Genomic DNA, 21465 nt, shown 5'->3' on the forward strand with positions numbered 1-21465 from the left:
AACTGACCTCTGAAACCTCATTTCCTCCCACCCCTCCAGGGATGGACACGCTGCCCAGGAGTTCCTCCACACTGCTCTCCAACAGTGCCTCTGTGTTTACTCTGGAATGGCACCAGACCCATATTCCCTATTTCATTCCTCTCTGCCTACACGTGGCATATTCATGAGCCAAAAAACCCAAGTTCAGGGTAGATCCCCACACTCTAAATGTGGATGCAGGCACCCCAGTCCTGCCGGCTGGGATTTCTGCTGGAGCAAAGAAGCCTTGCCTCCCTCCAGTTATCTTGTAATAAAAAGGCACCTTCCCCCAAGACTGACTCCTACTGTGGCAAAGAAAGAAACATTTGATCCTTTCACACAAGTGTCTTCATATCCAGTAGGTTTTGTCTGTGAACATCTGCTTTAGACACACACCGAGTATTCCACCACTGTTTGCACTGCTCCTGGCTGGAGGCACTTTGACATCTGCCCTCCTGTAAATGATCCAGCTGTTCTCCATGACCACTCAGATCACCTAAGCAATCTTCCCTCTATGTTAGTACATAGTACATAGTCTGCCCATTTATTCTCCTTGACCCAAGGACTGTCTGCTACACTGACCATGTCCTTTAGTCCCACCACACTCCTAAACCCAGACTCCTGAGAAGAACCTGCCACTTATGCCCAGCTGTAACAATTTTGCAATAAAGAGGAATCCAGGAACTGACCAGTGTTGCTGAAAACCATTTTCATTTGGGTCAGGACGAATTTGTGAGTCTGTGTTTGGGATAAATGGCTTATAAGCCAACTCAGACTTGCAGAGTGTATTTTGAAAACTGTCATGAGCTCTATTTCAAAACAGAGTGAGAAGAGAGAGTATCTTTCATTATAAAACCCAAAACCACACATTGGCTGCTCTCATTAAAGGATTTAAGATGCCATTGTTTAGGGGCTTTGAGGTTTTGACTTCTGATAAGCAGCAATTGGGATGTCCCTGAATACATTTCAGTGCTGGATGCATTTAGTTCCTTCCTTTCTTGGATGCCTTTGTTTTTTCCCTGATAACAAAAGCTTTCCATCTGGGGCACCTTATGCAATTTATCCTTTTGTCTCTTCCACCAGCAAAGAGGACCAAAAAAATGACTAAGACAACATCATGACTGGGCTACAGTCCCAAGCTGGCAGTCCCTAGCTCTGATGTTTGAGGCAATGAGGAGATTTTTCAGGAAGTCATTTCCAGGGGAGATCCTCAATCTGCAGTCCATGACACATGTACATTTTTTCTGGTGCTTTACAGGTGCCACTAGTGCCTTCATTAAAGAAAATGTAGCAAGGTTTGGGATCGGGGGTCCTGGTTCCACAAGCTGCACTGCACCATATCCTCGTACCACACCGGATTTAGAGAAGTGGTGATGCAGATGAAGGAGCAACAGCAGCTCTGTCAGGCCCCTCTGAGCTACCTTAGGACCAACAACAGCAGCAAAGACCTTGGTGCAGGCAGAAAACCTGCCTAGGAATCCAGGCAAGCATTAGGGTAGCTGTAAGTGAGTGCTGTTGCCAGGACTACACTGATACTGCTAACCGACCCAGCCAGTCCAGCGCCAAGTACTTGGTTACTAAAATCTCTGGTTATGGCACCCTGCAGAAATAACCCCCCAGCCAAGGGCAGTTCCACAGGGAATGGATCACCGTGTGCCTGTGCATCAGCTGAAGTCAGGTCACAGTGTGCAGATGGCAAGGAAGAGCAAAAGAAAAGAAATGCCTGTGTTTTACAAATAGGGGAACTGAGACACAGATGGAATAGGCAGCTAGTGTACAATCCTGAGTACATGCTGAGCAAAAGGAATGCTGAGATAAAGCCAGGGACTGAGCAAGTTCTCCAGAGTCTAAAGTCAGGGCGCCAGTCGTGATGTCAGCACTGCACACATGCACTCACACAACCTCTCCGGCATCTGCCCTGTGGGAAGCAAGGAATTTAATATTTATCTCTTGGAGGCTTTCCTGACAAATAATATCATGAATATCTGTACAGCCCTTTAAGAGCCTTGAACAGAAGGCTCCATCAAAGCAATGTATTAATAGTTTGTTTGTTTTTAAAAAAGGGAACAGATGGACAAAATCTTGGAAAAAGGAAGAGAGAAGCAAGATGTGATTCTATGTTGTAAAATTCCTTTCCCACTTCCAGAAGTGACTAATACTCTCCACTTGGTGCTATTGTACAACAGAGACAAAAGGTAATGTGTTTGCTACAATTTTTGCTTTTGGTATGTTTAGAAATCTCTTTATCAACCAGGCTGCTGGCCCCACTCTCCACTGTTTTAACGAAAACCTGACATAGAGTTGCCAGTTGATAAATCCATTTCTGGCATTCATTTATTTCCTTATCTCCCTTGTTCTTAGGGAAGTGATGAGGCATTGTCAGGCACTCTGTGCCTGAGTGGTGGGTTGCAGGGGCCACCCCACAGACGCTCTATAAAGATAAATTTCCACTGACAGATCACTCTGCACCTCTCTAGACAGACTCAGTGCCTCTTCCTATGCTTCTTGAGGTCTTACTTATATCAGAGCCACTTCAGCGCAGTGTCCTTGTGAATGTTTCCAGAAGGCAAACCCAGCTTCTCCTGGGTTCATCACTGATTTGCTTTGAGAACTGCAAAGAACCTCTAGCACCAAACTCTGGACATGGCTTCACCTACAGATTCTCTAATGAAACAACAACAACCACTTGAAAGCTCACAACAAGATCAGGGACAGAGCTGAGTTTTCCTGCTTCCACGTGCCTGTTCTTGGGCTGGAGCAGTCTGCACTTTGTGTTTGCACCAAGTAGAGACAGGAAAGCCCTTTCAGTCCAACAGAACACAGTAGGGTCCAACAGCAAGCAAACATCTTCACAGCTATTGAGGTGGCTTCCATTGATACCCGCATAGCTCCTGACAGCTTCCAAAGTAACTTTTTTAAGCCATAAACCTGCTTTGGCCCCATCCAGGCCTTTAATAGGCAGGTCAGCTGCATGCTAAGTAAAGAAATGTACTCCGTTCCACAGGAAAATCTGAAGTGTTACAGCATGGCATGGGTTCCAGGCAGAAAGGGATCACACTGAAATATCTTCCAGAAAATAAAATTTTAACCAGCTGTATTTTATGTTTTTGTTTACTTACCAGTAGGTCACATATATACATACCTGTATTTTCATATATATTTATATGCAAGATCACTGCAATCAAAGTTGAAAGGTTTCATTAAAAAAATACCAGAAGATGAACATTTTCCTGTATCATAGCAAAACTGAAGTCTCAGTAACAATTGGACTCTTACAGCTTTTCAATTCTTTACAACAGAAGGCTCAGCTAAAAGTGCAAAAAGCCAGTATAACTCCCCAGGATGGAAGGCAGCAGGAGTCATACGAATGCTCCTTCTCTACCAGAGTGCCACAGAGCTCTTGATGGTCATGAATATCCTGGACTCCTCTTAGGACACCAGTTTAACACCCTTATGTCCTGCCAGGGGCTGGAGAACAGTGCTGACTGACTGGCTGACAGGCAACCATCACTGCTGTCTCTTTACAAGGCATGGAATTTCTGGGAATCAGCAAGTTCTCACTGCTGATTCAGATTTGATCAGATGTGGCTTGAGATGGTGCAGCTGGGTCTGAATCTCTTTGCTATTGAATGTACAAGCTGGAGCACAGAACTAGATTTCCAGCCTTCACTGAAGCATGTTAATTACCTTTGCACAAGGTTTATGCACACCATCATAGGCAGAATTTGTCTGGCAGTGCCCAGCCACTCCAGAGGTTAAAAGGAGGAGAGAAACATGAAGGATTTGTTCAGGAACACCAGAAACACAGAGGTGCTGTAATAGGTGGTAATCAGGATATCTTCAGGTGTCTCAACACATGAAGATTGCCGGTACTGAGTAGAGGGGTGCTTAACTGTGTGCCCCATTCCTTCCAACCCTCCCTGCTGTCCACACAGTCACACACTCATACCTGTGTAAGGAGCATCCCTGAACTCCACCGACTCTTGCGTGCAGGCTATGAAGAGCTTGACATTGCCAGAGCAAATCCCATGGGAGAGGCAACAGTAGGATCATCCCAGCACTGCTGGGCACTTGGGGAGGAACAAAGCAATCCTGAGGAGCACAAAATCCTCACAGCCGCGTGCCTCTACTCCGAGTTTGCTTACAAGGAGATGAACCGTGGTCCCCTGCAGAGGCACTCTGGCCCCTCCAGTGGAAGGCACCGCAGTCAGGGGCAGCACTCCCTTCCCACCGCCGGGCCGATTCCCTGCGCTCCAGCCAAGGAGCTATCCTGGGGAAGCGGAGCTGGGGCCGGGCGTTCAGCACCAGCGGGAAGGGGAAAGCTCAGCCTGGACTCAGCCCCAGAAACCACCAGGTGTGGGCAGGGCAGAGACCCGGTCACAGCCCTCAGGGGGGACAAATGACAGAGGGGAGACTCAGGCTGCTGAGTCCAGTCTCCTGCTGCTGGAAGTAAATATCTCCTAGGACTTTACCAGGTTCATCTTAAAACTGCTTCAGGTCATTGGGTTGTTCTGGCTTTGTACTTCCAGCAGTTCTGCTGGGAACTGCTTTCCAGCCTTTTTTTCTGGAGTGGGGCTGCCGAAGTCAGGGCAGGGCAGTGCTGCCATGATCTTATGCTGTGTTTTAACACACAGTAACAATGTTTATACAGAATATAGCCTAAAACAGCATGTGTGTAGGGAAAAAAAGGTGCAAGTTCTCTTCTGCCTAGGCACTGGAGCAAGTAAACACCCAAGTGGGTTGCATGCATGCCAAGGATGGAATGAGTGTTTCACGTGCAGCTACTTGCAGATGCGCTTCTGTCCACACCAGGGTCAAAGACTTGTTACAACAAAGAGCTTTATAAAACACAGAGGCATGAGTCCTGCTCCAGAGTGCTTGTGCTCAGTGTGCAGGTCTCCAGAGATACTCAGTTGTGAAGCCAATTTTGCTCTGCAGGCTGGAGTAAGCCACCCATCATCTGTGTCAGCAAAGTGGGGACTCCTGTATCCGAGATCCCTGGATGAAGATCATCACTCAATACCAAATTCTTTGCAGTTCCATTTCACCATCTGACTTCTACAGCAGCCAGAGCTCTATATAGAAATATCATTTGCTTCATCTCACAAATCCACTGATGAGTTGTTACAGGCCCAGATGTTAAGCTTTAAAGCAGGAAAAAAAAAAAGGTATTTGTGGTAGTGTTGTATTTTGTTTAATAGAAAAATAAATTAGGCACTTCTCTGTTAGAAATGCAAAGACAGCACTGAGCTAGTGGATGGATCTTCTCTAAAGAAATTAAAAGGACTATTGATAGCAGCAGAAAATAAAATGTTTTGGTTCCTCTAATCCAGAGCAGGAAGGAGCTATGGGGAGGGTGCAGGTACGGACATGCCTGTAGGAAAGGATGGACACAGCCACGACAGTGTCAGAGTTACAGTTCTGTCAGCCCCAGCCTCACAAAAATCAGGGATTAAGGCACTAGAAGAATTTAAAGCAAAGGAAAATACAAATACTTTGACACAAGAGGTGTGCACTCTAACCTGTGCTTTTTCTCTCAGCCAACATAGGCATTAGAAAAGAAACTTTAATAAAGAGATTTAGCCGTGATATTCCAGGGGCAGGGTCCCTACAGGAGACAGAAGGATGATAAAAATGGCAGGAGCTGTGCGTGCTGGGAGATAATCTTTGCTTGCTGTAACAACTGCCAAGGGACAAGAAAAGCAGCAATTAATTATGATCATATTTTTTGAAAACTTCTTTTGCTTTGAGAGTTCGCTGTTAGTAAAGGAGCCAAAGGTTTTATTTTTGGAGTATGGCTTTTGTTTTGACATTGCCCAGTCATGAACACATTAAATTTCTCTGTAACAGGGGATGTAGCAGGGTGTGTATAGGGGGTGTCTGGAACAGCTCCAGCTCATCCTCCCCAGGTGTCATCCAAATCTCTGAACAGACATTTTCATTTTCCCTGCACAGTCCAAGCATATGCAAAAGGGTGAGAAACAACCTCCTGCTTCTTCTACAACTGAGTGCAGCGATATAAAAACCTCATTCTCTCTCCTTTTATGTTGCCCATAAAGCTCCAAATGTTGCTCTTAAATGGAGTCCCCCTCATGCATATAATTGAGTGAGTGATTTCTCAGCCACCTGCATTATGATTTTACTGGGCCAAATGTTGCCCATTTCCTCTGTTAAAGCACTTTTTGCTGAGTTTTCAGCTGCTGCTATGCATGAATTTTCCAGAGCAAGCGTAGACAGCAAGCAGTGTAGAACAATTAACACTTCCAGCTAACCTTATTAACTTCCACTGTGCATCAACAACAATATAAGATTCAGATTGATGTCACTTGTTGCTTTCTTAGCAACCCTGAAAATCCTGTGCACTTTCCTTTCCTCAGAGCCAAGATGCAGAAATAAAAAGCCCAACAGTTCCAGAGATAATTCATTACCACCACACTGGAGTGAAGGCAATAGCTCCCTGACAGTGATGCGTAGGAAGGCTGGCTTCCTCTTGCTCCTGCCAGGCTGGATTTTCTGATGTCTAATAATGCAGCTGAGCTCAATTTGCAACCTGAGCTGCAGAAGGATTTCCCCTTCCTTTGTAAGACAGGTTACAAAAACAGCTAGAAAGTAAAAATCTCCTTTTCTTCACGTTTAGATCATTTTATTTCACTTACACTTTTTTCATTAATTCCTTACTAAAACATCATATGAGCATCACTGTCCAGCTTTCAAAGGTGTTTGGAAAACAGAAGAAAACCATAACAATTTCTGTTCTACAAATGGGGAAACTAAGGCATTAAATGTCATGAGACATCCCAACACTTGCACAGATCACCAAGCAGCTAAGTTTTTCCCTCTTCAGTATTCTAATGGACCAGTACCTGCATTGTCTGACACCTGGGAAAAATGGAATAAAATGTTGACAAGTCTCAGATTTGATGGAGACTACCTTTTTTATCCCCTGTTGAACATTATGCTCTGAGAAACATTAAGGTGCAAGTACTGAAGTCAGAAATCCTCCCAGATCATTAAACCCAAAAGTTGGATAAGAAAACATTTTTAGCAGCATTTTCTCATAAAGACTTGGTTTAACTTCAAAGCCTGCTGTTCCCTACCAATTTTTTTTCTAGGGGAAAGCCAACCAAATATAAAGAACAATTTAAACAAGACAGACTCTTCCATACATGGTCATGGTACCTTCATCAAGGCAGACAAAATCAGGGCAAATCAGACCAACTGCACCCACAAAAATAAATACTCCTGAAGTCTCTGTGCAACAGTTCATGCATCACTTCCAGACCATGCTGACCACTCACTCCTCCTCTGCCCCTCAAAAACCCTTGACTTGCACAAACATTGGAGATTAGGGGGTGTCTCTTCCCCTGGTCTCCAGATGGACTCCATTTCCTACCAGATTTTTAGCCTGAGGGTGAATTGCAGCCTCCTTCCCCCCTGGGGAACAGGGCAGAGAGTTTCAGCAAAGGCTGAGATTCACCCTTGGGCCTGTCTCAAAGCAGGTTGCAACATCCAAACTTGGATAGTTCCCAGGCCTCTACTGCTTTTCCACAAAGAAAGTATTTTTTAACCTGAAATGTTCCAGTTTAATTTCTACCAACAATCAGCTTTTGGACTAAATAAAAATTTTCTGTGAGTTTTTTTTTATTTGTTTGTTTGATTGTTTTGTTGTTGGGTTTGGGTTTTTTTTTGTTTTGTTTGTTTTTGTTTGGGGTTTTTTGGGGTTTTTTGGGGTTTTGTTGTTTTGGTTTGGGGTTTGGGTTTTTTTGAGGGGAAGAGGTAGTGGTGGTGATGTTATTTTTTAATTTTTGTTTTATTCTCTTATGTCTAGATGCATTGTTATAGTTCATCAGGCTTCGAAACACCACCCTCAGTACATCATAACCATGCCTTAGATAATGATCTAGCTGTACTCATATTTTGCTATCTTCCAGGCTAGTTAAAATGGATGTTTTGATTCCTGGCAAATTCACAAATTAGGTGGCAAGGGGTAAATATGCAGTACTTTACATGCAAAGCAAAATCAAGGACATGTTGATCTTGGTTTGGCTTTGCATTCAGTGTAAACAAAGTCCTGCGACTTCCATAAAGAAAAGCCTAAAATTAATGAGCATGACTTTTTTTTTTTTTTTTTTTTTTTTTTTTTTTTTTGTCTTTTTTTTTTTTTGTCCAGTGGAGTTTTTTGCATCCCTTTTTTAGGGTTTAACTCCTTCCTGTTGCTGTGTAGGCAATTTCTTCCAAGTTGGGTTTATGGAAAGACCTGTCACTCTTCCAGCCTGACCTACTCACCTTCTTTCTGGAGAAATAGGTCACAGGTTACGATAAGTGAAAAAGATCCAGTAATCCTGCCTTGTCCTCTTCCTGGTGGTGCAGAATTACATCCTATAATCTGTTTTCCAGGGCAGAGCCTATTATTTTAAGAGACGGGACACAGACCAGATGCTACAAGTTTTACTGACCCAGCACATTGTCCTGGGTGTCATGAATTATTTGGCTGCTATGGATAGTTTATTCCTTTCTCTCCTGGAAGCTGGCACCCAAGACCTGCACGGTCAATACCTGCTGCTTCTTAAAATGGTGCAAACTGTCTGCTCATGAAGCACCTGGGTGCATAGAGTACCCAGAGGTGACACTAGCAGGGCACTGGTGACTGCTTTCTGTCCTGGAGCACGTGTTCTCCAGGTGTTTTTATCCTGTCCAATGTAACTAAGAAAACTCACCAAACCCTTTGGCAGTTTTTGACCTCAGGTTGGGATAGTGATAGCTGCAGTCTAATACACATCCCTCCAGTAACACATGGGATTTATTCTGTATTGATTTTTAGAAAAAACAGAAGAGAAATGGCCCTTCCACAAATGAAACTGGTTTGCTCCAGCTTATTTTTCTAGAGACTATCAAAGCACAACAGACACTTTGTACAGTAACTGTTAAGCTATAGCTCTAATCCATCTAGAAAGTTCCACCTTTGGCAGAAGTGGCCATGGAAGACAGATACTGGTTCACTCTCAGCAGAGCTGTGGCAGAAAGGGGCTGTGGGCAGCCTGTGCAGGGCAGGGGTAGGAAGCAGAGGAGATCCTTGAAGCAGAAGCAGTTAGATCCTTGAGAGCTAGAGGGTTATTTGGAGATGAGATCCTGTTAGATGACTAATAGAAAAGAGGCAAAAAGAGATGTAGTTTTTGTTCTGTGATGACCTTTGCAACTTGAAAACCAGAAATTATTTCCTCAGCTTGAAAACTCAATAGGGGCAAGTGTAACAGGAGAAAGGCGAAAGGAGTAAGATTGAGGAGGGCATGGGAATTATCCTGCATGACATAGCACCCAGGGTGTGAATACCAAGCACATCTGAAGATGAAGAGCCAGTTCTTGTTGTCCTTTCTCACCACAAGAAGGACCAGGACCAAGCAGGCGCACGTGACATGGGTCACGTTCATGGAGAGGAGCAGAAAGATGCAAGTGTACGTGAGGGCAGTCAGGACTTGGCATCAGGAACCATCACCAGATAAGGAAATGCAACCAGCAAGTAAAGACAGGACCTGGCAGCTGGTGCTGCCTGTTGAACCCAGCTCCTCAGCCTGCAGATGGGGTTTGCAGAAAGCACCAACACTCCTGCAGCCTTCATGCCACTTTCCTCAGAACAGTATGGGGGCACCCAGAAGAGTGCAAAGGGAAGGCAGGCATTTACTGGTAGTGTTATTTGCACCATGATTTGGTACCTAACTGGTCTGGGAAAACAAGCACTAAGGACCCAAGACGGTAATTTGGGGTTTTTTAAGTTAGGAAAAAAACCCAAAAAAACCTGTGCATGATGGCTCCTGAGCAAATGAACCATGAGTAAATACTCCAGCCTCCTGCTGGAGTAAGGCTCCAGCCCTACCCTCCCTTCCCCTACCGCACTGGCTGTGACTGTGCCTCTTCACAGGCATCTGATGGACCTGGCACCTCTTGTTTTGGAGAACAAAGCTAAGTAAAGGAAGGAAAATGAAAGGAATTCTTCTCTCTAAGTGGGGGGTGGGGGCACAGCCCCATGTGTTACTCTATTCTGGTTTGCAGCAGCCTGTTTAGCTTCTAGAGTGATACTTACTTGTACTGTGGCCTGAATTTTTTCTGAGAAAGAAGCTTCATAGTTACTGAGTTTTGCTCTTTACCCACATAAGAGAATCCCAGACATGACAGCAAGCTGGTGGTAGATCTAGACCTGGCTCTTGTGCATGCTCTGCTCACTAGGCTGATTCCCTTTCCTTAGGGCAGCAACCATGCAGGGTCTGACAGAACTAAAACACCAAATCACCAGGCATAACTAAGCCCTAGAGCACTTTAATGCACTGGTCTACCAAAACCATTCAGTCCCACAGCTCCCATTCCACAGATGGAAACCTCTGGCTTGTCCCCACATCACGGCAAAGCTGCCAAGAGCCTCACCAGCCGCCATTCCTGGAGCTGCACTGGGCAGGCTCCTGCAGAGCTGCCTCTGCTGCTGTAGGGCCACAAAGCCCTGGGGACCAGCACAGCAGACAAGAGGAACCATATAAAGATGAGAGGTCTAGCCCACACCGGCAGCTCATTTCACACACAGCCCTAAACTGTGATTTGGTTTAGCTGCCAAACTACCAGATTTCTGCCTTAACCACAACCACCAGATGCACCTCAGGTGAAACCCAGACCTTCATACAGTTTCCCAGAACTTCCTTCCAGCTCAGACACTGCCTCAGCGAGTCTCGGGTCACCTGGTAGAGGTACTATGAAGTTACAGTTATTGCATTTCCCCTGTTCTTTCCCATCCATCTAGTCTGTGAGGCAGCATGCTCCCCTGGCAGTGTTATCAGAAAAGTACCCAAGGGGAAATAAGTACAAGCACCAAGGTACAAATGTCAAGATATATGGGGTATGTAACATACATTTGTGGGGGAAGGTAGTTTTCTACCCAACACACAGATCCATCTCCCACTAGAAAAAGGAACTAGAAGACAGACTGGTCTTTTCTTTTCTTTTCTTTTCTTTTCTTTTCTTTTCTTTTCTTTTCTTTTCTTTTCTTTTCTTTTCTTTTCTTTCCTTTCCTTTCCTTTCCTTTCCTTTCCTTTCCTTTCCTTTCCTTTCCTTTCCTTTCCTTTCCTTTCCTTTCCTTTCCTTTCCTTTCCTTTCCTTTCCTTTCCTTTCCTTTCCTTTCCTTTCCTTTCCTTTCCTTTCCTTTCCTTTCCTTTCCTTTTCCTCTTTTTCTTTTTCTTCTTTTTCTTTTTCTTTTTCTTCTTTTTCTTTTTCTTTTTCTTCTTTTTCTTTTTCTTTTTCTTTTTCTTTTTCTTTTTCTTTTTCTTTTTCTTTTTCTTTTTCTTTTTCTTTTTCTTTTTCTTTTTCTTTTTCTTTTTCTTTTTCTTTTTCTTTTTCTTTTTCTTTTTCTTTTTCTTTTTTTCTTTACCTCACTGGCCAGTCCAGCTGATTTTTGTCATTTACCCTTGCTTGTGGTGGTGGGTGACACCAACCCTCAGCAGAGAGCTGAGAAAAGCACAGTTTCTCCCTCCTCCCCCAGCACCTTGTCCTCTGGGTTCCCTGTTGGGACACACTGTGGTATTGTGTCCTGCCCTGGCACGGGTGGCTGCATGCAGATGCCACTGCCATCCAGATAATCAGCGGTTATTGCTGTGACAGTCTCTGAACATCACTACTCAGAGGAAAATTTTGGTGTGTTTATTGGGCCACGGTGGTTTCTGAGAACACAACTGGGATTGGGGTCCCTCATCCCCACAGCCCAGACATGAGAATGTAAGTGCCTTGCACCTGTCATCAAGCCTTACTGCCGACAGAGAGGAGCTGTATTTGATTTTTTTTTAAACAGCTCAGTAGATCATGTCAGAAGACAACAATGTGCTCACTCCAAAAGACACAGAATTTGACAGGCAAAACAACCTGCCAGTTACTTATCATTAGTGCAAATGACTGATTTTTCGGTTCACCGGCAGTTCAGAATAATCTGAAGGTTTTATTTTGAGTCAAACTGAAGAATTTTTTTTCCAGAACTTTCAGCTCACCTTGATATTTCACATTTCTACTCCAATCTCTTTAAAATAAAACTTTTTATTATCATCTAAAAAGTGAAAAAAAAAAAAAAAGAGGGATGCATCATTGGATCCAAAACGATTTCCATTAGTTTAACTTCCAGCTTAAAAAAAGAAGGGGGAGGAAGGAATTCACGAGCAAATATTTCTCCCAGTAAAGAGAAAATTATGGTCCATTGAAACCCCAGAATTTCCTTGAAAAATACCTTGTAATGAAAATTTTGGGACAGCCTTAGCCTGTTTCTCCCCCACTTCCCCCACCCTTCCTGGTCAGGCTGCAAAGCCCATCACCCACATTTACTTTTTGTAGGCTTAGAGATCACAAGTCAAAAGGGAGAGAACTGCTCATTTCCCATCACTCTTCTCCCTCACTCCCAACAGTGTCCAAGGTCTTTCGCACATCAGTGAATCCCATTCTGCCTCATCCCTGACTATTTCAGCCATCCAGAGCCAGCCTTATGCCATCCACTGGCTTGGAAATAAAAACACATTTAAGAGTCAACCAAGGGCGGAAAAAAAAAAAAAAAGGAAAAAAAGCAGTAGGTGTGCAGGCCAACCCTGCAGGTGCTTCTGCAATTGAGTCTTGGTTCAGGGCAATAAGCGTTAGTGACTTTTAATTTCCTCTGTCCCCAGGCATCCTGGATAATATCACTCAGATAGCTCCAATTCAACTCCTGACCTGGCAGACAGTGCTGGGTATCCCATCGTGCTGCTCCATTGAGTACACTAAGCCTCACATAAGCCCTCTAAGCCACTGGGCTACTTTGGTGAGTCATTTAATAGCATTGAACATGTTTTTTCCCTACAACTTTGCAAGGAGGGGAGGAATCTACGGCAGGGAATTAAAGACTCCCAAACAAATTTTAAACACAAATTGAATTTTTTAATTGGACTTGAATGCTGAAGCATATTCAGATCTTGACCTCAAACCAGATCAGGAAGGAGAAGTAGGAAGTCAGATGGCTCTGGAGATTTGTAGGGGGTCACAGGTGCCTTTAATAACCAATACTGCAAGTTAATAGCTTGGTTAGGGATGGGAATAGACTAAAAATGAAACCAAGGAGTTCAGTTTTAGTCCAGTTTGCTTTGAAAAAAAAGCTAATATCACAGGATGATCACAAGTGGAACAGGAGATTGGAAAGACTCACAGAATACTGCATTTAAGCTTTTGCTATTGCAAACCTTTTCTTCTTATAATTGTGACAATTATCAAAATTTTTTCAAGCCACATCCTTGTGCAGGACATTCTTACATTGGTTGCTCTTATTGGGAAGAAATTTCAAACTCTGCTAGAAACTTCCTCCTAATTTTCAGCCCAGGACTCTGTGGTTAGTAAATACCATTCTTCTTCAGTTTAGTAGCTATTCTTCTCATTTCTTTTGGAGAAACCCACTAAGAGGGTCCTCACCTGAATGACAACACAATCATGATGTCTTGAGAGGACAGGTATCAATCAACTGCTTGACCATGACCACAGTTTTAATTGATCCTATTGATCAGCTGTGGGTTACCCTGGAAGAAAAAGTGTTGAACCATTATTTGCTAGCTGCAGTGCTACCTTGCAGTGCCTCTCATTTCATCCCTGTTCTCTGCCTCAGCTGCACATTTCCAGAGGTGTCAAAGGGAGCCGAATCAAGTCAAAAGTTTGCACATAGCTTCCTGGGGCTGCCTTGAGAATCACAGGCTCAGTTCTGATCTAAGTCTACAGTTCAGCACGTGCTGAAGGATCAACACGAATATCTTTGTGAGTGTCTGACAGCCACTGGGTTGCACAGTGCTCAGGCATTTGGCTGCTGCTGAGAATCCTACACCGATGTTTATTCAAGTCATGACCTGAGCACCCACACTCCAGTTTGCAGACAACAGGAACCAGGAGCAATTGGCATTTTTGAGCATCTTCGATCTGTTAACTGACATTTTCTGAAGATGAAAAGCCTTTGGGTTGACTGCCCAGGAGAGAAAGCCCCCAGCCCCCAGATAGTTCCTGCATAGGCCTTGGCTGTGGGCCCAGACAACGTCAACAAGCTTTGAGCATGACTTATAGCACTATCTGAGATGGTGAAGAAAACAGAAACTCCCATGACAGCATTCACATTCAGGTCTTGTTGATGAAACTACCAGTCACTAATGCCAAAAACAGCAGAGATTATTTTTTGCCATGTGGGCTTCAAAATTCACATCAACAGGCAGAGTAGCATCTTTCACGTAGCTCCTGAAAACTCCTCTCTGCCACAAGCCTGCCCCTCACACCCATCTGGCGAGGCACAGCTTCCTCCTCATTTCATCCTCCTCCAACACTCCCATTTGCGTTTTGTCCACGTGTTGCATCCTCCAACACTCCCATTTGCGTTTTGTCCACGTGTTGCATCCTGTCTAATTCCTGTTCAGGCGTTCATCAGGGAGGGGAAGGTTGTTTTTGCTACTTGCCTGTGCTGCACCCAAAGTAATGAGCCCAGAACCTTTATGTGATCTCCTACTTGATACTCTGATTTAAGGTGGGACTACAAGGAAGACTTTCCTTCCTTCGCCCTTGACAACCAAGTGGAAAACACACAATTTCAGACAAACAAAGGTTATTGGGAAACCAACTTCAGGGTCTGTCCAAAACATTTAATTTGACAGGCAACATTCTGTGTTTGGAGTTTGCCCTCTCTCTTTCTGCACTTTCAAACCAAAGTTCTGCACATCAAAAATATCCTTTTGAAATAGAAGTCAAAATGTTGTCTGCAAGCCATGGGAAAACATTTGATGCCAGCATCCCTTTTCTTGCCTTGATCAAAACTCAAACCATATTTGGTGCTAAGGAGCAAATAGGCTTGGCCTTTGAAAAGTAGTTTTGAGCCAAATTTACTGCTCATTCATAAACTCTAACCAGGTCTTCATGCAAAGCAACACAACCACAACTTCAGGTTGTTTGTGACCTTGGCCTTATTGAAAACAAATGAAAGCTTAATGCTTACAGATTTTAAGTCCTAATCCACAAACATCCCAACCCTCACTTTGTTTGCTCAGTATTAAAAAAATATGGGTTTTACTTTCTTTTATTCCCCTGCATCTCTTTTCAAACAAATCCCTCCTGCCTTTGGACAAGCTGACATTGTGTGTGTCCTTGAGTGTGTTCAAAAGCAAGGCAGAGCGTTCCTTTCTCATTACACGGCTTGGCTTATCAGCCCAGCAAAGGTTTGGGTTTCAGGTGTGGCTCTGTGCCAGGTGGGACTGGCCACACACCACTCACACAGCACCAGAGTCAGGGGCACAGAGCATGTACAGGTTTTCAGGGTGTCCTTTGGAAGCACCAGGAAATTCTGCTCTCACCTGCTGATCCTCACGGACAAACAAACAGCCTCTAGCCTCAGAAGATGGATCAGGAGGAATTAAATTATTTTTAGCAGGTTGATTGAGAAGTATGATATGATTTTCCCACTGAAAGCAGGAACAGGTTCTCAGCTGTATTTCGATTTTACTGCTCTGTGGCCAAAATCCATAGTGAAGAAAGGCTGCTAAAACTGGGGCAAGGCATTTGTCTCTTCTAATGTATTATCAAGAGCATTAATGCAGAGATTTTACCTTCTAAAGAGGACTGGAAATTATACACAGGAGATAGGCCACCTAGCAAATATTTCCTTGACAATGTGATGAGCTGGTGTACTAGACAACGCCACTGCAGAGAGGTTGCATCCTAGGATACCCATAAAAACAGGATTACCTTGAATCCATTGAGGTGTCCTGTTTCTGCAAACTACTGACAACAAACTGGTAACTCAGCTTTCACCGATTAATTTTGAAACTTTACATATAAATGTAAAATATTCTACATGTGAATAGTTTTCATTTATGTCTCATAATGAAAATGGACTCCATATGCTGTCTGGGTGTTCAACAATTCCCCCCACTAAGACCTTCTACCATTCTTTGTTGTGCCACTTTGCATTTATCTAATACCCTATGTAGTTACTCAGAGGTTACTATTAGAATCATTCAGAACATGCATCTCCAAGAGGGCTTGCAATGAACGATCCACATGTTATCCACCAGCAAATCATTAAAAGTAATGCCCTGGTGTTCTTCAATTACCCAAACACGTTTCCCTTGGGCTGGTTGAAATTGCGAAACCAGCTTTTGCCCATAGTGGATTGACAAGTGGTGCCATTGGCCAAGGAGGTCTTTCTCCAGGCAGACCAATGCTTATAGAAAGGAGGGAAGGCTGGAGGTGGTAGGAAGGAGGAAAAGCTCTTCTGGAGATGTGATGTGTGTAAGGAGATTACAGGCTTTGAGAGGGCAATGCAGCCACTGGTAACTTCTGCAAGTTCCTAGCAACCCTTGCACTCATTGAAGTGTCTCAGTACTCCACAGAATCTGAAAACATTTGCAGGCTCTTGGCAATTCCTGAGGTAGTTTTGGCTAGTTAATTATGCCCTGCAGCTCATTGTCACTCACAGAATGAATCCGTAGTCCTGAATTTCACAGACTAAATTTATTTCCCTGATTCATGGCCTGGACAGAGATTTTACAAGGGAACCTCAGGTGCCCATGGTGCTTCTGCAAATTTTCAGCTGACATGCCAGTTTGGCAACACCCTCAGGGTTTGCCAGTGTTTTCACAGGAGAAGGTCCTGAGCACCCAGATGGTTACCTGGTCCCTTCCCACACCTTGGGGCAGGTTTGGCACTCCCAAAACCTTTCCTCAAGTCAAACCGTTCCCTGAAGCATTTAGCAGATACAAGAGATCAAGTCACTTTTTATACAGTGGCTGATATGGCTTTCCTGATCACAGTATCCTGCAGTCTTAGAGGTGTTTCCCCTCACAATGATCCCACAAGCTGGGGCACTCTGGCTATTCCCATTGTACTCCTGCTGAATCACAGCACTGATGCAATTTGTCTGGGACAGAAGATGGAGTCCAGGGCAGAACAGGGAACTGAGCACAAATCCCTCAAATTCCTGGCAGGCACCCCATCCCAGTGGCCTGTCATATTTGTGAAAACATCTGGCAGGGCTTTAGGTGGAGGGTGCAAGACTTTCACTTGCTTGATCATGCACAGAAGTGCCAGCCATCCCTCTGTGGGGGAATCTGCTGCAGCAGGACAGATGGGAAGACATTGCGTCACAGCCCAATAAAACTCTGCAGAGCCCTCAGGAAGAGAACCTGGTGCCAGGCACGGGATCAGCAGGCGAGCTGTGGGCAGCCAAGGAAGCTCTTGACAAGCAGCATCATGTAGCACCTGATCCCAAGCCCAGAGCAGCCACTGTCTCCAGCACACTTTGAACACACTTGTCCAAGTGATCATTCAACACCAGAGGTATTTGTGAGAGATCTGCTTTGCATGTGGCAATGTCCAGCTGGCAAGAGATAACTATTAGACTTTTGCAGTGCCCGGCACACACTCCAAGTTAAGCAAACCCTGTGTTTAAAGGCATAAGTGAAATCACAATGCTTTCTCTTCCAAGATGAAGATTTTAAAATCCAACTTCAACAAAACACTCAAAGGTGCAGAAGCCACTTAACAACTGAACCAGTCAGCAAAGCTCCTTGAGTCTTTGAGATGGCCCATCCATTTAGGGGGAAGTCAAAAGATGATGATGCCCTTACTCCCTGCATAGGGTCTTTGTTTCTTCAGGATGATAGTGAACATGGGATGAAAATCTGTTGAAACGGATGGAAAGCATTGAAGCACATTTGGGATCAGCTCTCCAGCAGCAGGGCACTAAGCACCGGGGTGGGCTTCTACTTTTTATTTTCCAAAGATAAAAATCCTGCCTGGAGTTTGTACAGCTGGAAGATAAATGGAGTCAATGCACAAAAACCACCCACCACTGGCAGCAGCAGAGAGATAAAAGTTGCTAGAATTTGATTGCACCCATTATTAAAACTTATCTTTAACCATCTCTCTGTCTATTGATTTCTAGCCAACTATTAACTAGCAATGACCTTAGAGCCTTGAAAAAAACTTGGGAAGTCAAGTAAACAAAGGGGAACCCAGCTGCATACAAAGAACCAAGATATTTGCAGAGACCCTCTTTCCTTCTGCTCACTGCAATAAACTTGTGCTAAGTATTTTTCCATTTAAACATCTGAGTCAATGATCCAAGAAGCTGAGGGTGTGGACAAGCAACTGAGTGTACAGAGGAGCAGAAGGAAGGAATAGGAGTTAATTTTAATTATGTCTAGAGCCTTGAATTAATGTAATCTCAACAAAAGTCAGAAGACAAAGGTTCACATTTTAAGAGCTTAACTCCACTGGCTGGAAGCTTTCATGTGTATTAAAAAGAAACATTAATTATACACGGGTCAATTTGACTTTTTCAGGACATGGTATTATACTGTACCCAATGCCAAAGAAAGCCCTTTTTGTTGTTCAAAAACCTCATGAAAACGGGCAATAGGAGTTCTTTTAGAAGGAGAAACAAAGTATTTCATCATACACCTTTGTTTATCTTCCAAGCCATTTCAGGCCTCAAAATTCTTCTTTTCATGATCTAAGAATTTTCACCCCAAGTCCTTTCCCTCCACCAGCACATGCACTCTAGTGTCCCCACATTTCCCTTTGTTCAGTGCTTCAAGATTTCCTCTGCAGTCACCACAACCTTCAGCTCACCCAGCCCTGTACCCACAGCATCCTCAAAGCTTTGTCCTGTCCCAATACACTCAGCTCCTTCCCATGTCCTGTAAGGATCACCTGGGGAAGAAGCAGCATTTACTGTGGTTCATTTCAGGCTATTTGTGCTCTAGCTATATAGTCACCCACTTGGCCAGACAGCACCTCTGCCTTCTGAAAACTCTCTTGAGTCCCTTATGCAGAGCACACTATTGCCTTGCCATTGCTTTTCAAGACTCTTTTGTAACAAGGATTACTTGTGTTGCCCTGTTTAGGTTGGCTGATCAACTGGTTCTACAATTTCTGAAAGAACACAGTAAAGATACCAGTGTTACTATTTTGAAAATAATTTATATTCTTATGCACCACATTCTACACTACTTTGGTTTTGGCCTTGCTTAGCATTGTGGGCAGTAGTTCCTAAGAAAATCTCTCAAAATCTTGGAAAAATATGTAAGCCTGTTGATTCAAATCCCATCCTGGATCCAGTAGCTGATCTGTGTGCAAGAGTATAGTAAATTGTGCAAAATAGGGCTAAATGTGGTGACTGTACAGATCAAACTGGGAAACTTCAGAGAGAAATGTGGGATACATTGGGTTTTGGAAATCAAATATTTTGCTTTCTCCTCAACAGAGAAGAGATTTGGGGACATTCACATATCCGAGTTCACACAGGGCATAGTCAGACTTAGTGGAGCAAGAAAAGCCAATATCTCTTTTTTCATAGTCCCACACTAGAGAAAAAGATCTTGCAAAATTCTGGTGTTTCCAGTTTGTGGGGCAATCATTTAGAAGAGCTTTGTGTGCTTTCTCATTCTCACCTTAGGCAAACCAGGCCTGGAGGGGCAGCATAAATAAACTAATTTGAGGCCAGAAGAGGAAGATGTCCAAATTCTTCTTAATTTGAAACCTAAATAGAACTCTAAATATTGTGGCAATTCAGCCCTCAACACAGAGGATTTTTTTGGACTGACACTGGGATAATCTACCATCCATCCCCTTCTCAAAGAACTTTTGAAGGTTTTGACTCAACTGGGTCACATTTGAAAGAGTGGTAGAAATTTAAGCAACAAGAAGTGCCTACAGGATTTGGCAGAACGCATGAGAGGACAGGAGGTCCAGATCCAGAGGAGTTTCCAGTGTGGAAGGGCAAGTGGTGCCAGCCCTTAGGGAACAGCTGCCTGGCCAAACCAGAGCACATGTGTCCTGCCTGGCCAACCAGAGCTTGCACAGCTCTGTCCCAGCTACAGCATTACGTTATCTTCCGTGTCACAGAGCCACAGGAAGAGCAGTGTGAAAAGAGCTGGGCTTCTTACGATAGAAACAGAAGTAGGATGAAAAGGCCAAAGGACAAAAATCCACAGGAGACTTCAGTAACTCTGGTGCTCAGGAAACAACAAGGCTCTTTCCCATCCCTTCATCTTCTTCCTGTGAAGGGTGAGATTACCCACCCTACAGGCAGGAAAACACATACACCTCCCTCACCAGAAGAGGCATGGCATTATAATAGCAGGGCTATTTTTTCCCCAGGAAAAAGAATGAAATCAGCTATTTACACTGGACAAATTACAAGCTCTGGAAAGCACACAAGGCACACAAAGAGAGCAGTTGTATCACAAACAAATATGTGGTGGGGGGAACTTATTGATTAGCTTTGTAAACGCAGTTGCCCAATCAATAGCAATTTCTGGAAATGCCTGGTACTTATTTGGTGCAGCTTGTGCAATGAGGATAAATAATAAGAGTACTTAAGGGGCACGTCTCCTGACACCACTGCCGAGCCCTGTACAACACAAAGCCAGAACGTGGTACAACAATTGCACAAGCCAGGACTAATCCACTCTGCTTCTAAAAAAAGAAAAATCACAAGCACAAATCCAAACACAGCCACGCTATCAAAATAAACACCTGGATCCCAAAGGTAACCAGACAAGTTCCTGCTGTTCTTGCTGTAGATGTCTGGCACTGGATCCAGCATGGCATGAAACTCACCCATTCCTAGCTATGCCCAGCTGGGAAGCCATGGATCTCCCAGGATTCCTGCTGTATGGGAATACAGAGACCCTCCCCTCTTCCCTGAATGACCAGGGTGTCCCTAAGCACAGCAAAAGCCCCAGATCTTGGACTAGGGAAAAAAAAAAATAAAGGTACAAAGCAGCTTGCCAGAACAGTTTGCCTGATGCAACCTCTCTTGGGCTGATGCCCTGCCACTTGGAGGCTTGGTTTGGACATGCTGACCTCTTCCCATGCCTTTCTCTTCAAGGGAACCCAGCCCCACTGGGGCAGGGCAGGGTCCCAAAGCAGGCAGGACCCCTGAGGCCACAGCACAAGCTGCTTGCACAACAGCAACTCAGCAAGAGGCACGGAGGGTCAGCATCTCACCAGCAGGGCTGCAAGGAGCCCCTGATTAACCGTGACCCAGGCTCCTGGTTATACCACAGGCCTGTGCTAAAAGTAGCACCTGATGGGAAGAAGGGAAAATCTACCTCAGCTCCCCAGAGGCTTCTCTACTTCCCTTCTTTACAGATAGGAAGTTTGCTCACATTGTAACATGAGATCATAGCACAGGAAAGACTGAGGAACCAGACGCTCGTTTAAGCCACAGTTTTTTTCTCTGCAGCTGCCAAGGATAACGATGTTTGCATGAAACCTGTTTACAGATACTGCTCACAGCCCTCCCGTGAGGTGCCTGTGCAAGAGCCCATGACCAGCTCATCACAACAGAGACCTTCGCCCTCCCAACTTACTTTAACCAGCTGCATCACTCCAAACAAGATGGTGCAGGCAGTTTTCACATCCACAGCACCC

The sequence above is a fragment of the Chamaea fasciata genome, unplaced genomic scaffold (assembly GCF_029207755.1).
Source record: "Chamaea fasciata isolate MVZ Bird 193981 ecotype frontalis unplaced genomic scaffold, bChaFas1.0.hap1 SCAF_11, whole genome shotgun sequence".
Lineage (NCBI taxonomy): Eukaryota > Metazoa > Chordata > Aves > Passeriformes > Sylviidae > Chamaea > Chamaea fasciata.